Below are 12,128 nucleotides of genomic sequence, written 5' to 3' on the forward strand. Positions count from 1 at the left end.
TTTGAACATACTTTAATATATATGTATATATTGTTATAGGTTCGTGAATCAACAGTGGCCAAGTCTTACTTCCCGACGAAGTAAAAATCTGTGAAAGTGAGTTATAGTCCCACTTTTAAAATCTAATATTTTTGGGATGAGAATACATGCAGGTTTTATAAATGATTTACAAAATAGACACAAGTACGTGAAACTACATTCTATGGTTGAATTATCAAAATCGAATATGCCCCTTTTTATTAAGTCTGGTAATCTAAGAATTAGGGAACAGACACCCTAATTGACGCGAATCCTAAAGATAGATCTATTGGGCCTAACAAACCCCATCCAAAGTACCGGATGCTTTAGTACTTCGAAATTTATATCATATCCGAAGGGTGTCCCGGAATGATGGGGATATTCTTATATATGCATCTTGTTATTGTCGGTTACCAGGTGTTCACCATATGAATGATTTTTATCTCTATGTATGGGATGTGTATTGAAATATGAAATCTTGTGGTCTATTGTTACGATTTGATATATATAGGTTAAACCTATAACTCACCAGCATTTTTGTTGACGTTTTAAGCATGTTTATTCTCAGGTGATTATTAAGAGCTTCCGCTGTCGCATACTTAAATAAGGACAAGATTTGGAGTCCATGCTTGTATGATATTGTGTAAAAACTGCATTCAAGAAACTTATTTTGTTGTAACATATTTGTATTGTAAACCATTATGTAATGGTCGTGTGTAAACAGGATATTTTAGATTATCATTATTTGATAATCTACGTAAAGCTTTTTAAACCTTTATTGATGAAATAAAGGTTATGGTTTGTTTAAAAATGAATGCAGTCTTTGAAAAACGTCTCATATAGAGGTCAAAACCTCGCAACGAAATCAATTAATATGGAACGTTTTTAATCAATAAGAACGGGACATTTCAATTTCTTCGTTCTTTCTTTATAGATTAATGAATTTTCGTATGCTTCATGTCTTAACTCTTCTAATTCGTTTAGTTGACTTAATCGTAGACGTCCAGCTTCATGTATATCAAGATTACATGTCTTCAAAGCCCAAAATGCTTTGTGTTCAATTTCTACTGGAAGATGACATGCTTTTCCATAAACAAGTCTAAAAGGTGTGGTTCCAATTGGAGTTTTGTAGGCTGTTCTAAAAGCCCAGAGTGCATCCTCCAATTTAATGGACCATTCCTTCGGATTTGATCCTACGGTTTTCTCTAGAATACGTTTTAAAGCTCGGTTGGTATTTTCAACTTGTCCACTTGTTTGTGGATGATATGCGGTGGAGATTTTATGAGTTACTCCATATCTTTTAAGAACTTTCTCAAGTTGATTATTACAGAAATGAGTACCCCGATCACTTATTAAAGCTTTCGGTGTTCCAAACCTTGCAAAAAGACGTTTTAAAAAGTTGACTACAACTCGTGCATCGTTAGTTAGGAGAGCTTGTGCTTCCGCCCATTTAGATACATAATCAATGGCAACGAGAATATAGAGATTATTATGAGATTTTGGAAATGGTCCCATAAAGTCAATACCCCAAATGTCAAATACTTCACATACTTGTATGACATTTTGTGGCATTTCATCACGTTGACTTATTTTTCCGGCCCTTTGACATGCATCACAGGATTTGCAAAGAAGGTGTGCGTCTTTGTAAATTGTAGGCCAATAGAATCCAGCTTCATAAACTTTTCTTGCTGTTAGTTGAGGCCCATAATGCCCTCCTGTTGGTCCTGTGTGACAATGGTTTAAAATCTTACTAGCTTCATCTCCAAATACACATCGGCGTATTATTCCATCTGGACAACTTTTAAACAGATGTGGATCTTCCCAAAAATAGTGTTTTATATCGCTGAAGAATTTCTTTCGTTTTTGGTACGATAATCCTTTTTCAAGGAATCCACATACTAAATAGTTTGCATAGTCTGCAAACCATGGAATTTCATTATAATCTATCTTCAATAGATATTCATCAGGAAAGTTGTCTTGTATGGCCGATTCATTTAGAACTTCTAATTCGGGATTTTCAAGACGAGAAAGATGATCAGCGGCGAGATTTTCTGCTCCTCTTTTATCTCGGATTTCAATATCGAACTCTTGTAAGAGTAAGATCCAACGGATTAATCTTGGTTTGGCATCTTGTTTCGAAAATAGGTATCTAAGAGCAGAATGGTCGGTATAGACCACCGTTTTTGCTAGAACGAGATATGAACGAAATTTTTCAAAAGCAAAGACAATAGCAAGGAGTTCTTTTTCAGTAGTTGTATAGTTCGTTTGTGCTCTTTGTAACTTCTTACTTGCATAATATATAGGTTGAAATCATTTTTCAATCCTTTGTCCTAAAACGGCTCCCATTGCAAAATCACTTGTATCGCACATTAATTCAAACGGTAGATTCCAATTTGGTGTTATCATGATTGGCGCATTAGTGAGTTTTTCTTTAAGAATATTAAAAGATTTGATACATTCATCTGAAAAGATGAATGGAGCATCCTTTTCTAGGAGTTTATTCATAGGAGTGGCAATTTTAGAAAAATCTTTTATGAAACGTCGGTAAAAACCGGCATGCCCTAGAAAACTCCTAACTCCTCTAACATTGGTGGGATGTGGAAGTTTAGCAATTACATCTACTTTAGCTCTATCCACTTCAATTCCTTCCTTTGAGATTTTGTGTCCAAGAACGATGCCATCTTTAACCATGAAATGGCATTTCTCCCAATTAAGAACTAGATTTGATTGTTCGCATCTAATAAGCATTCGTTCCAGATTAACTAGACATGATTCAAATGTATCACCGAAGACTGAAAAGTCATCCATGAAAACTTCCATGCATTCTTCTATCATGTCATGAAAAATCGCCATCATACACCTTTGAAAGGTTGCAGGGGCGTTGCAAAGTCCAAATGGCATGCGTTTGTAAGCAAAAGTACCATAAGGGCACGTGAACGTGGTTTTCTCTTGGTCCTCGGGTGCTATTGGAATTTGAAAATATCCGGAAAATCCATCTAGAAAACAATAGTAACTATTTTCGGCTAATCTTTCCAACATTTGATCAATGAAAGGTAAGGGAAAGTGATCTTTTCTGGTGGCGTCATTTAATTTTCTATAATCAATACACACACACCATCCTGTTACAGTCCTAGTAGGAATAGGCTCATTTTTCTCATTTGTAATGACAGTCATGCCACCCTTCTTAGGCACGCATTGAACTGGGCTTACCCATGGACTATCAGAAATTGGATATATTAAACCTGCATCTAGTAGTTTAATAATTTCTTTCTTAACTACATCTTGCATATTAGGATTTAGTCTTCGTTGGCGTTGCACATACGTTTTATGACCTTCTTCCATAAGGATTTTATGTGTGCAATACGAAGGACTTATTCCTTTAATATCATGAATCTTCCATGCAATGGCTGGTTTATGAGCTTTCAACACAGAAATGAGTTGTGATTTCTCATTTTCAGTAAGAGAAGACGATATTATTACAGGTAATTCAGATTCACCATATAAATAAGCATATTCCAAATGGTTTGGAAGTGGCTTTAACTCTAATTTCGGAGGTTCTTCTATCGATGATTTGTATCAATATCTGTCTTCTTCTTTTAGCATTTGAATTTCTTCTGTTGTTGGTTCATATCCATTAGCTATAAGTGTAGCTAACATTTCAGCTTCATCAATTTGTTTTGTTCCTTCTCCTAAAGAACATTCTCCTGTTCCTTGTAATTCTGGAAATTCTTCTAACAATTCTGCATGTGAATCTATAGTTTGAATATAATAACATGTATCATCTGCAGATTGCGGTTGTTGCATTGCTCTATCAACTGAAAAGGTAACACTCTCGTCCTCTATACTTAGGGTCAATTTCTTACCAAACACGTCTATCATTGCTTTAGCCGTGTTTAAGAATGGTCTTCCTAATATGAGAGGAACTTGAGAATCTTCTTCCATGTCCAGAACAACAAAATCTACTGGAAATACTAAAGTACCAACTTTAACTAGCATGTTCTCCATTATCCCTCTAGGATATTTTATTGATCGATCGGCTAGTTGTATACTTATTCTTGTTGGTTTCAATTCTCCAAGGTCTAGTTTAGCGTATAGTGAATACGGCATTAGATTTATACTAGCACCTAAGTCTGCCAATGCTTCTATTGAACTAAGACTACCCAGAAAACATGGAATTGTGAAACTTCCTGGATCAGATAGTTTTTCTGGTATCTTATTCAACAGCACTGCTGAACAATTAGCGTTCATAGTAACAGCCGAGAGTTCTTCCATTTTCTTTCTATTTGAGATTAGATCTTTCAAGAATTTAGCATATCTAGGCATTCCTGAAATCACATCAATGAAAGGAAGATTTACATTTATCTGTTTAAACATATCCAAGAATTTGGATTGCTCGGCTTCAAGTTTCTCTTTCTTCATTTTACTCGGGTAAGGAAGTGGTGGTTGGTATGGTTTAACATAAGGTTTAGCCTTAACTGTGTTATCTTCATTAACCTTCTCAACTACCGGTTCTGTTTCCTTATCTTATTCAGGTTGTGGTTCTTGTAGAGTAGGAATAGCTTCATCAGAAGTTACAGGTATTTCAGGTGGTTTAAGTGTTGTACCACTTCTTGTGGTAATGGCTTTAGCTGTTTCATTCCGGGGGTTAGCATTTGAATCACTAGGTAAACTTCCCGGTTTTCTTTCACCTATTAACCTTGCTAGGTTACTTACTTCTTGTTCTAGATTTTGAATAGAAGCTTGTTGATTTCTAAATGCTTGAGCATTTTGTTCATTGGTTTGTTTTTGAGATGTGAAAAACTACGTTTGAGTTTCTACTAGCTTCATCATCATATCTTCTAAATTCGGCTTTTTATCATCGGGTTGTGGTTTGTTTTGAAAATTAGGTCTTTGCTGGTTGTAAGTATTATTGGATACTTGTTGATTGCTAGGACCTTGTTAGTTGTTGTATGGAACATTTCTGTTATAATTCTAGTTTTGATTGTAGATCGGTCTTGGCGGTTGATAATTATTCTGATAATTATTTCCAGGCCTTTGGTTTATGTATGAAATATTCTCTCTTTGTTCCATTGTTAATTCAATACTGAGACAATCTTTTGTCAAATGTGGTCCTCCACACTGCTCACAACTAATTCGTATTGAGTAAATATCCTTAGTCATCTTTTCCATTCGTCTCTCGACAGCATCTATCTTTGCGGAAATGGAATCTAAGTCATGGCTAGAATCGGCTCTAGCTGCTTTAGATGATCTAACGATATCTTTTTCTTAGTGCCACTCATGTGAGTGGGAAGCAGTGTTATCAATAATTTTGTAAGCATCAGTTTCTGTTTTCTTCATAATAGAACCACCAGCTGCTATATCTATGTCTTTCCTTGTAGTGATGTCGCATCCTTGGTAGAATATTTGTACTATTTGACAGGTGTCTAAACCATGTTGCGGACATCCTCTTAATAACTTTCCAAATCTTGTCCGCGCCTCATATAGAGTTTCATTCGGTTTCTGTGTAAACGTAACAATTTCTGCTTGAAGTCTTACGGCTTTAGATGCAAAAAAGAATTGTTTAAGAAATTTTTCAACTAAAACGTCCCATGTATCAATCGCCCCTTCAGGTAACGATTCCAGCCAATCTTTGGCTTCTCCCTTTAAAGTCCAGGGAAATAACATGAGATATATCTGTTCATCCTCAACTTCTCTTATTTTAAATAGAGTGCAGATCCTATTAAAGGTACGAAGATGTTCATTTGGATCTTCCTTCGGCGCACTACTAAATTGACATTGATTAGTCACCATGTGTAGAATTTGTCCTTTGATTTCATAATCTGGCGCATTAATGTCAAGATGAGTAATTGCATGACCTTGGCCAGTGCGTTTAGCTCTCATTCGGTCTTCCATACTTAAAGGTTCCAGATTCTCCATAATTGTATTTGTTGAATCGGAATCACTAGAGGATTCTGATTTAATGGTTCGTTCCTCAACAATCTCTGTTTGAATGATTGGTGGTTCCGGAGGAAAATTTAATGGTTCAGGATCTATGAATCGTCCCTGAATATTCTCCGGATTCTCAATTGTGAGGTCGGGTTCAAAAAATGGATTATCGGAAATTTGAATTGGAGTACTTGGTTGACTGGATGACGATTCTAAAGAAAAATCAACGGCGGTAATATTTGCTAAATGTCTTGATCTAGTTACAGGTGGTGAACGTACAAAAGGTGGTGAACGTCTTGCTCGGTGCATTCACTGAATATCCTATTAGTTTTTTAAAAAGGAAAGAAAAATTATATAAGTTATCCAATCAATAGACTTTTCTGATTTTGCCCACGTTTCGAATAGCCAAAAGATGCAGCAGAGGGGCAGGATTCGTTTGGTCTCAATATAATTGAGGACTGTTTGGCTCCAATAACCCGGTCCACGTACAAATCCAACTATTACTACGAACCAGAAAATTTTGATGTCTATCAATTTAACCACTTAAAATAAATTTTCGTAATTTTAAGAAATTTAGATAAGAAGTAGAATAAAAATCTATGTCCTAAAAACTAGAATAGCGAGAAATAAGAAAGAAAAAGAGTGCGTCGGAAAAAAATCGAAAAATAAAAATAAGAAAGAAAAAAAATGACTTATAGAACTTAAAAACACTCGACTAACCCAACCTTATTACTATCACTAACTTAAAATTATAATCGCAAATTGAGATTACTAATTGGAATGATAATTGATACATAGGTAAAAGGCGTCGAGAAATAAGAAAATAGCGCGTCTAAACTTAAAAAGGAACTAAAAATTTAAAACTAAAAGTTGCGTCTTAAAGCTTACAAGTAAAATTATATCCCAAATGCAAATAACTTAAAAAGGTACTAAAACTTAAAAAGGCGTCGCAAAATTCTAAAGCACCTAAATCTTAGTCTAAAGAAAAAGCACTTAAGGGATTTTACGGCAAGGCCTAAAAATCTAGAAATAAAAATAACTATGGCAAAAACTATGAATTAAAAATAAATACGAGCAAAAAATACAAAAATTACGCTAAAACTATTAAAAAGGGATAAAATATAAAAATATATACAAAGTTGTAAAAATTACAATTTTTATAAAAATATTATTTTTATATTATTTATTTTATAAAACTATTAATTTTATAAATTATTAAAACTAATTTAGACTTAAAATACAAATTATAAATAAACTAAACTAAATAATAAAATAATTATAACCTAATTAGTGTTATTAATTAATAATAATAATTATTATAAACCCTAATTTCGTACAGCTTATGTTTCAGACGAGTCAAATCACTCCATGCGATCGCATGGAGTGTATGCTATATATTCATGCGATTGCATGAAGTAGAAAATCGGGCCAGATGAGTTGGGCTGCTACAGTGTAGCCCGTAAACTTTTATATTTTTTTTTTCTGTTTTGCTGTTTTGATGTTTTATAAAAAAACACAATATTTAAATAAAATTTATATTTTTAAATACTAAAAATAAAAATAAAGAAACTTTTATAAAACTTATATATTTAACAAACTCTTAAAAATATATAAATTTTTGTTTTTTTTCTTTTTATATTTTTGAATTTTTAAAACGTATTTTTACAAAAATGTATTTTTATAAAAGTAAACTAAAAATAACAATCTTTTTTTTTATAGCGTTGCACTTTCGGCTTTTAAGCTAAATTTTTAAGTTCCCCGACAGCGGCGCCAAAAATACTTGATGTTAAAGCTAAGGGGTATAAAATACTATTAAATTTTACAAGGAAATACTATTAAATACGATACAATTTTACACAAGATATTTATTTATTTATTGAATGGATATACTTAAACCTTGCTACAACACTTATAGGCAGTGTACCTAATCGTACAGTAGTGTAGTTTTTAGTAAGTCCGATTCGTTCCACAGGGAATCTTTTTCACAAAGTTTAACGCTATATTAGTTTAAATTTATAAAAATACAAATATATATAATATTATTATTATAAAGGGGTTTTTTACCGTTTAATGACCGGTTTGTCGATTTTAAAAACTTTAGTTGCAGTTAAAACAAAATGTAAAATATTAATTAAATAAAAGACTTAATTTAAAGCGTAAAGTAAATAACGATAATGAAATTGCGAATAATAAAAGTGCGATAAAATAAACTTGCGATAATTAAAAAGTACGATAATTAAAAGTGCAATTAAATACAATAACAATAAATAAAAATGCGATAATTAGAAGTGCAATTAAATATAAAATAAAGGAAATTAAATATGAAATAAAAGAATTATGCTTATTTAAACTTCCGTAATCATGATGTTTGACGTGTTGATTTTAGTTTTATGCCCATGGGTTAATTGTCCTTTGTCCTGGATTATTTAATATGTCCGTCTGGTTTTTGTCCATAACAGTCCATCAGTCATAAATATAAAGTGCGAGTGTCCTCGTCAAATTATCCTTATACCTGAAGTTTAAATATTCCAACTAATTGGGGACTTAAACTGTAACAAGATTTTAATACTTTGTTTAATAATTACACCAGGATGTCGACTAAGTGTAATCCAAGGTTTTAGTACTTTGTTATCAATTATGCCAAGTGTCCTTGTACATAATTTCACCCCTGTTTTAATAATTCTAGTGGCTATTAATCCATTCCTGTGTCCGGTTAAATGAACGATTATTCGTACATATAAATTTCCCGCCCATCGTGTCCGATCGAGTGTATATGGTTATTTATAGGTACGTCCAATTGTAAATCTTTATATTAAAATTAACAAACTATCATTTAGTTAAACAAATATAAAGCCCATTAATAGCCCATAGTCTAATTTCCACAAGTGTCCTTCTTTTGTCCAAACCCCAATTATGGTACAAAGCCCAATTGCCCAATTTTAATATTTTTAGCCCAACATCATGATTACTTCAGATTAAATAAGCATAATAATAACTTAGCTACGAGACATTAAATTAAAAAGGTTGAACATAACTTACAATGATTAAAAATAGCGTAGCGTTACACGGACAGAATTTCGACTTACACCCTTACAACATTCGCTAACATACCCTTATTATTAGGATTTAAAATTAAAATTAAAATTAAAATATAAATATAAATATATATGTTTACATATAGATAGAGAGATTGATGGATGGATTTTACGTTCACCAAACTGCGAATTTATAGGCCTGTGAACTGAAAAAGGAGCTCATGCGATCGCATGAGCTTTGCTCTTCAAGGCCATGCGATCGCATGGCCAGCTGGGGAGGCTCACATTTGGTTGTTTTCTTCTGCCGACGGTTTTATAATATAATATAATATATATATTAATTTTAAGAATTAATTATATATTATATTATATTTATGTGCATAGTTGACTTGTAATTTTTAGTCCGTTGAGTCGAGCGTTGAGAGTTGACTCTGGTCCCGGTTCCGGATTTTCGAACGTCCTTGCGTACAATTTAATATCTTGTACTTTGCGTTTTGAATCTTGTACTCTTGTAATTTTGAGACGTTTCTTATCAATAATTGGAACCTCATTGATTGTATTTTGTACTTTTGAGCTTTTTGGTCGTTTGCGTCTTCAATTCGTCGAATCTGTCTTTTGTCTTCACCTTTTATTATTTAAACGAATATCACTTGTAAATAGAACAGTTGCAACTAAAAGCTTGTCTTTCTTGAGGAATAATGCTATGAAATATATATTCGTTTTTAGCATTATCACCCCATATAAGTAGTGCCTCCAAGTCTTTAATGCAAAAACAACCGCGCCTAATTCTAAATCAATGCTTCGTATAATTTTGTTCGTGAATCTTCAATTGTCTAGACGCATAAGCAATCACCTTCATTCGTTGCATTAATACACAACCGAGACCTTGCTTTGATGCGTCACAATAAATCACAAAATCATCATTCCCTTCAGGCAATGACAATATAGGTGCCGTAGTTAGCTTTTTCTTCAATAACTGAAACGCTTTCTCTTGTTCATCATTCCATTCAAATTTCTTCCCTTTATGCGTTAATGCAGTCAAGGGTTTTGCTATTCTGGAAAAGTCTTGGATGAACCTTCTGTAGTAACCAGCTAGTCCTAAAAACTGGCGTTTGTGTTTCGGAGTTTTTGGGGTTTCCTAATATTCAACAATTTTTATCTTTGCTGGATCCACCTTAATACCTTCTTTGTTCACTATGTGACCGAGGAATTGAACTTCTTCCAACCAAAATGCACACTTTGAAAACTTAGCGTACAATTCTTCCTTCCTCAATACTTCTAACACCTTTCTCAAATGTTCACCGTGTTCTTGGTCATTCTTTGAGTAAATAAGTATGTCATCAATGAAAACAATGACAAACTTGTCAAGGTATGGTCCACACACTCGGTTCATAAGGTCCATGAACACAGCTGGTGCATTAGTTAAACCAAACGGCATGACCATAAACTCGTAATGACCGTAACGTGTTCTGAAAGCAGTCTTTGGAATATCATCTTCTTTCACCCGCATTTGATGATACCCGGAACGTAAGTCAATCTTTGAATAAACAGACGAGCCTTGTAGTTGATCAAATAAGTCGTCGATTCTTGGTAGTGGGTAGCGGTTCTTGATGGTAAGTTTGTACAACTCTCGGTAGTCGATACACAACCTGAATGTACCATCTTTCTTCTTGACAAACAAAACAGGAGCTCCCCACGGTGATGTGCTTGGTCGAATGAAACCACGCTCTAAAAGTTCTTGTAATTGGCTTTGCAGTTCTTTCATCTCGCTGGGTGCGAGCCTGTAAGGAGTACGAGCTATTGGTACAGCTCCTGGTACAAGATCTATTTGAAATTCAACGGATCGATGTGGGGGTAATCCCGGTAATTCTTTCGGAAATACATCGGGAAATTCTTTTGCAATGGGAACATCATTGATGCTCTTTTCTTCAGTTTGTACTTTCTCGACGTGTGCTAGAACAGCATAGCAACCTTTTCTTATTAGTTTTTGTGCCTTCAAATTACTAATAAGATGTAGCTTCGTGTTGCCCTTTTCTCCGTACACCATTAAGGGTTTTCCTTTTTCTCGTATAATGCGAATTGCATTTTTGTAACAAACGATCTCTGCTTTCACTTCTTTCAACCAGTCCATACTGATTATCACATCAAAACTCCCTAACTCTACTGGTATCAAATCAATCTTAAATGTTTCGCTAAACAGTTTAATTTCTCGATTCCGACATATATTATCTGTTGAAATTAATTTACCATTTGCTAATTCGAGTAAAAATTTACTATCCAAAGGCGTCAATGGACAACTTAATTTAGCACAAAAATCTCTACTCATATAGCTTCTATCCGCACCCGAATCAAATAAAACGTAAGCAGATTTATTGTCAATAAGAAACGTACCCGTAACAAGCTCCGGCTCTTCCTGTGCCTCTGCCGCATTAATATTGAAAACTCTTCTGCGGCCTTGTCCATTCGTGTTCTCCTGGTTCGGGCAATTTCTAATAATGTGGCCCGTTTTTCCACATTTATAACAAACTACATTGGCATAACTTGCTCCGACACTACTTGCTTCGCCATTACTCGTTCCGACACCATTTGTTCCTTTTGTTCTATTAACTCCTGGCCCGTAGACCTCACACTTCGCCGCGCTATGACCATTTGTTTTACACTTGTTGCAAAATTTGGTGCAGAACCCCGAGTGATACTTTTCACACCTTTGGTATAGCTGCTTCTGATTGTTGTTGTTGTTGCGGTTATTATTGTTGTTGGGATGATTGTTGTAGTTGATGATGATGTTGTTGTTGTTGTTGTTGTTGTTGTTGTTGTTGTTGTTGTTTTTGTTGTTGTTGTTGTTGTTGTTGTTGTTGTTGTTGTTGTTGGGCCGTTTGTTGTAGTTGCGATTGATGTTGCGATTGTTGGGATAATTGTTGCGATTATTGTTGTAATTGCTGTTGTTATTGTATTGGTGATTCTTATCACCGTTTTCCTCCCACTTTCTTTTGACTTGCTTCACATTGGCCTCTTCAGCAGTATGTTCTTTAATTCTTTCTTCAATCTGGTTCACTAGTTTGTGAGCCATTCTACATGCCTGTTGTATGGAGGCGAGCTCGTGTGAACTTATATCTTCTTGGATTCTTTCCAGTAATCCTTTCACAAACG

This window comes from Rutidosis leptorrhynchoides, chromosome 4 (assembly GCF_046630445.1).
Source record: "Rutidosis leptorrhynchoides isolate AG116_Rl617_1_P2 chromosome 4, CSIRO_AGI_Rlap_v1, whole genome shotgun sequence".
NCBI classification, from domain to species: domain Eukaryota; kingdom Viridiplantae; phylum Streptophyta; class Magnoliopsida; order Asterales; family Asteraceae; genus Rutidosis; species Rutidosis leptorrhynchoides.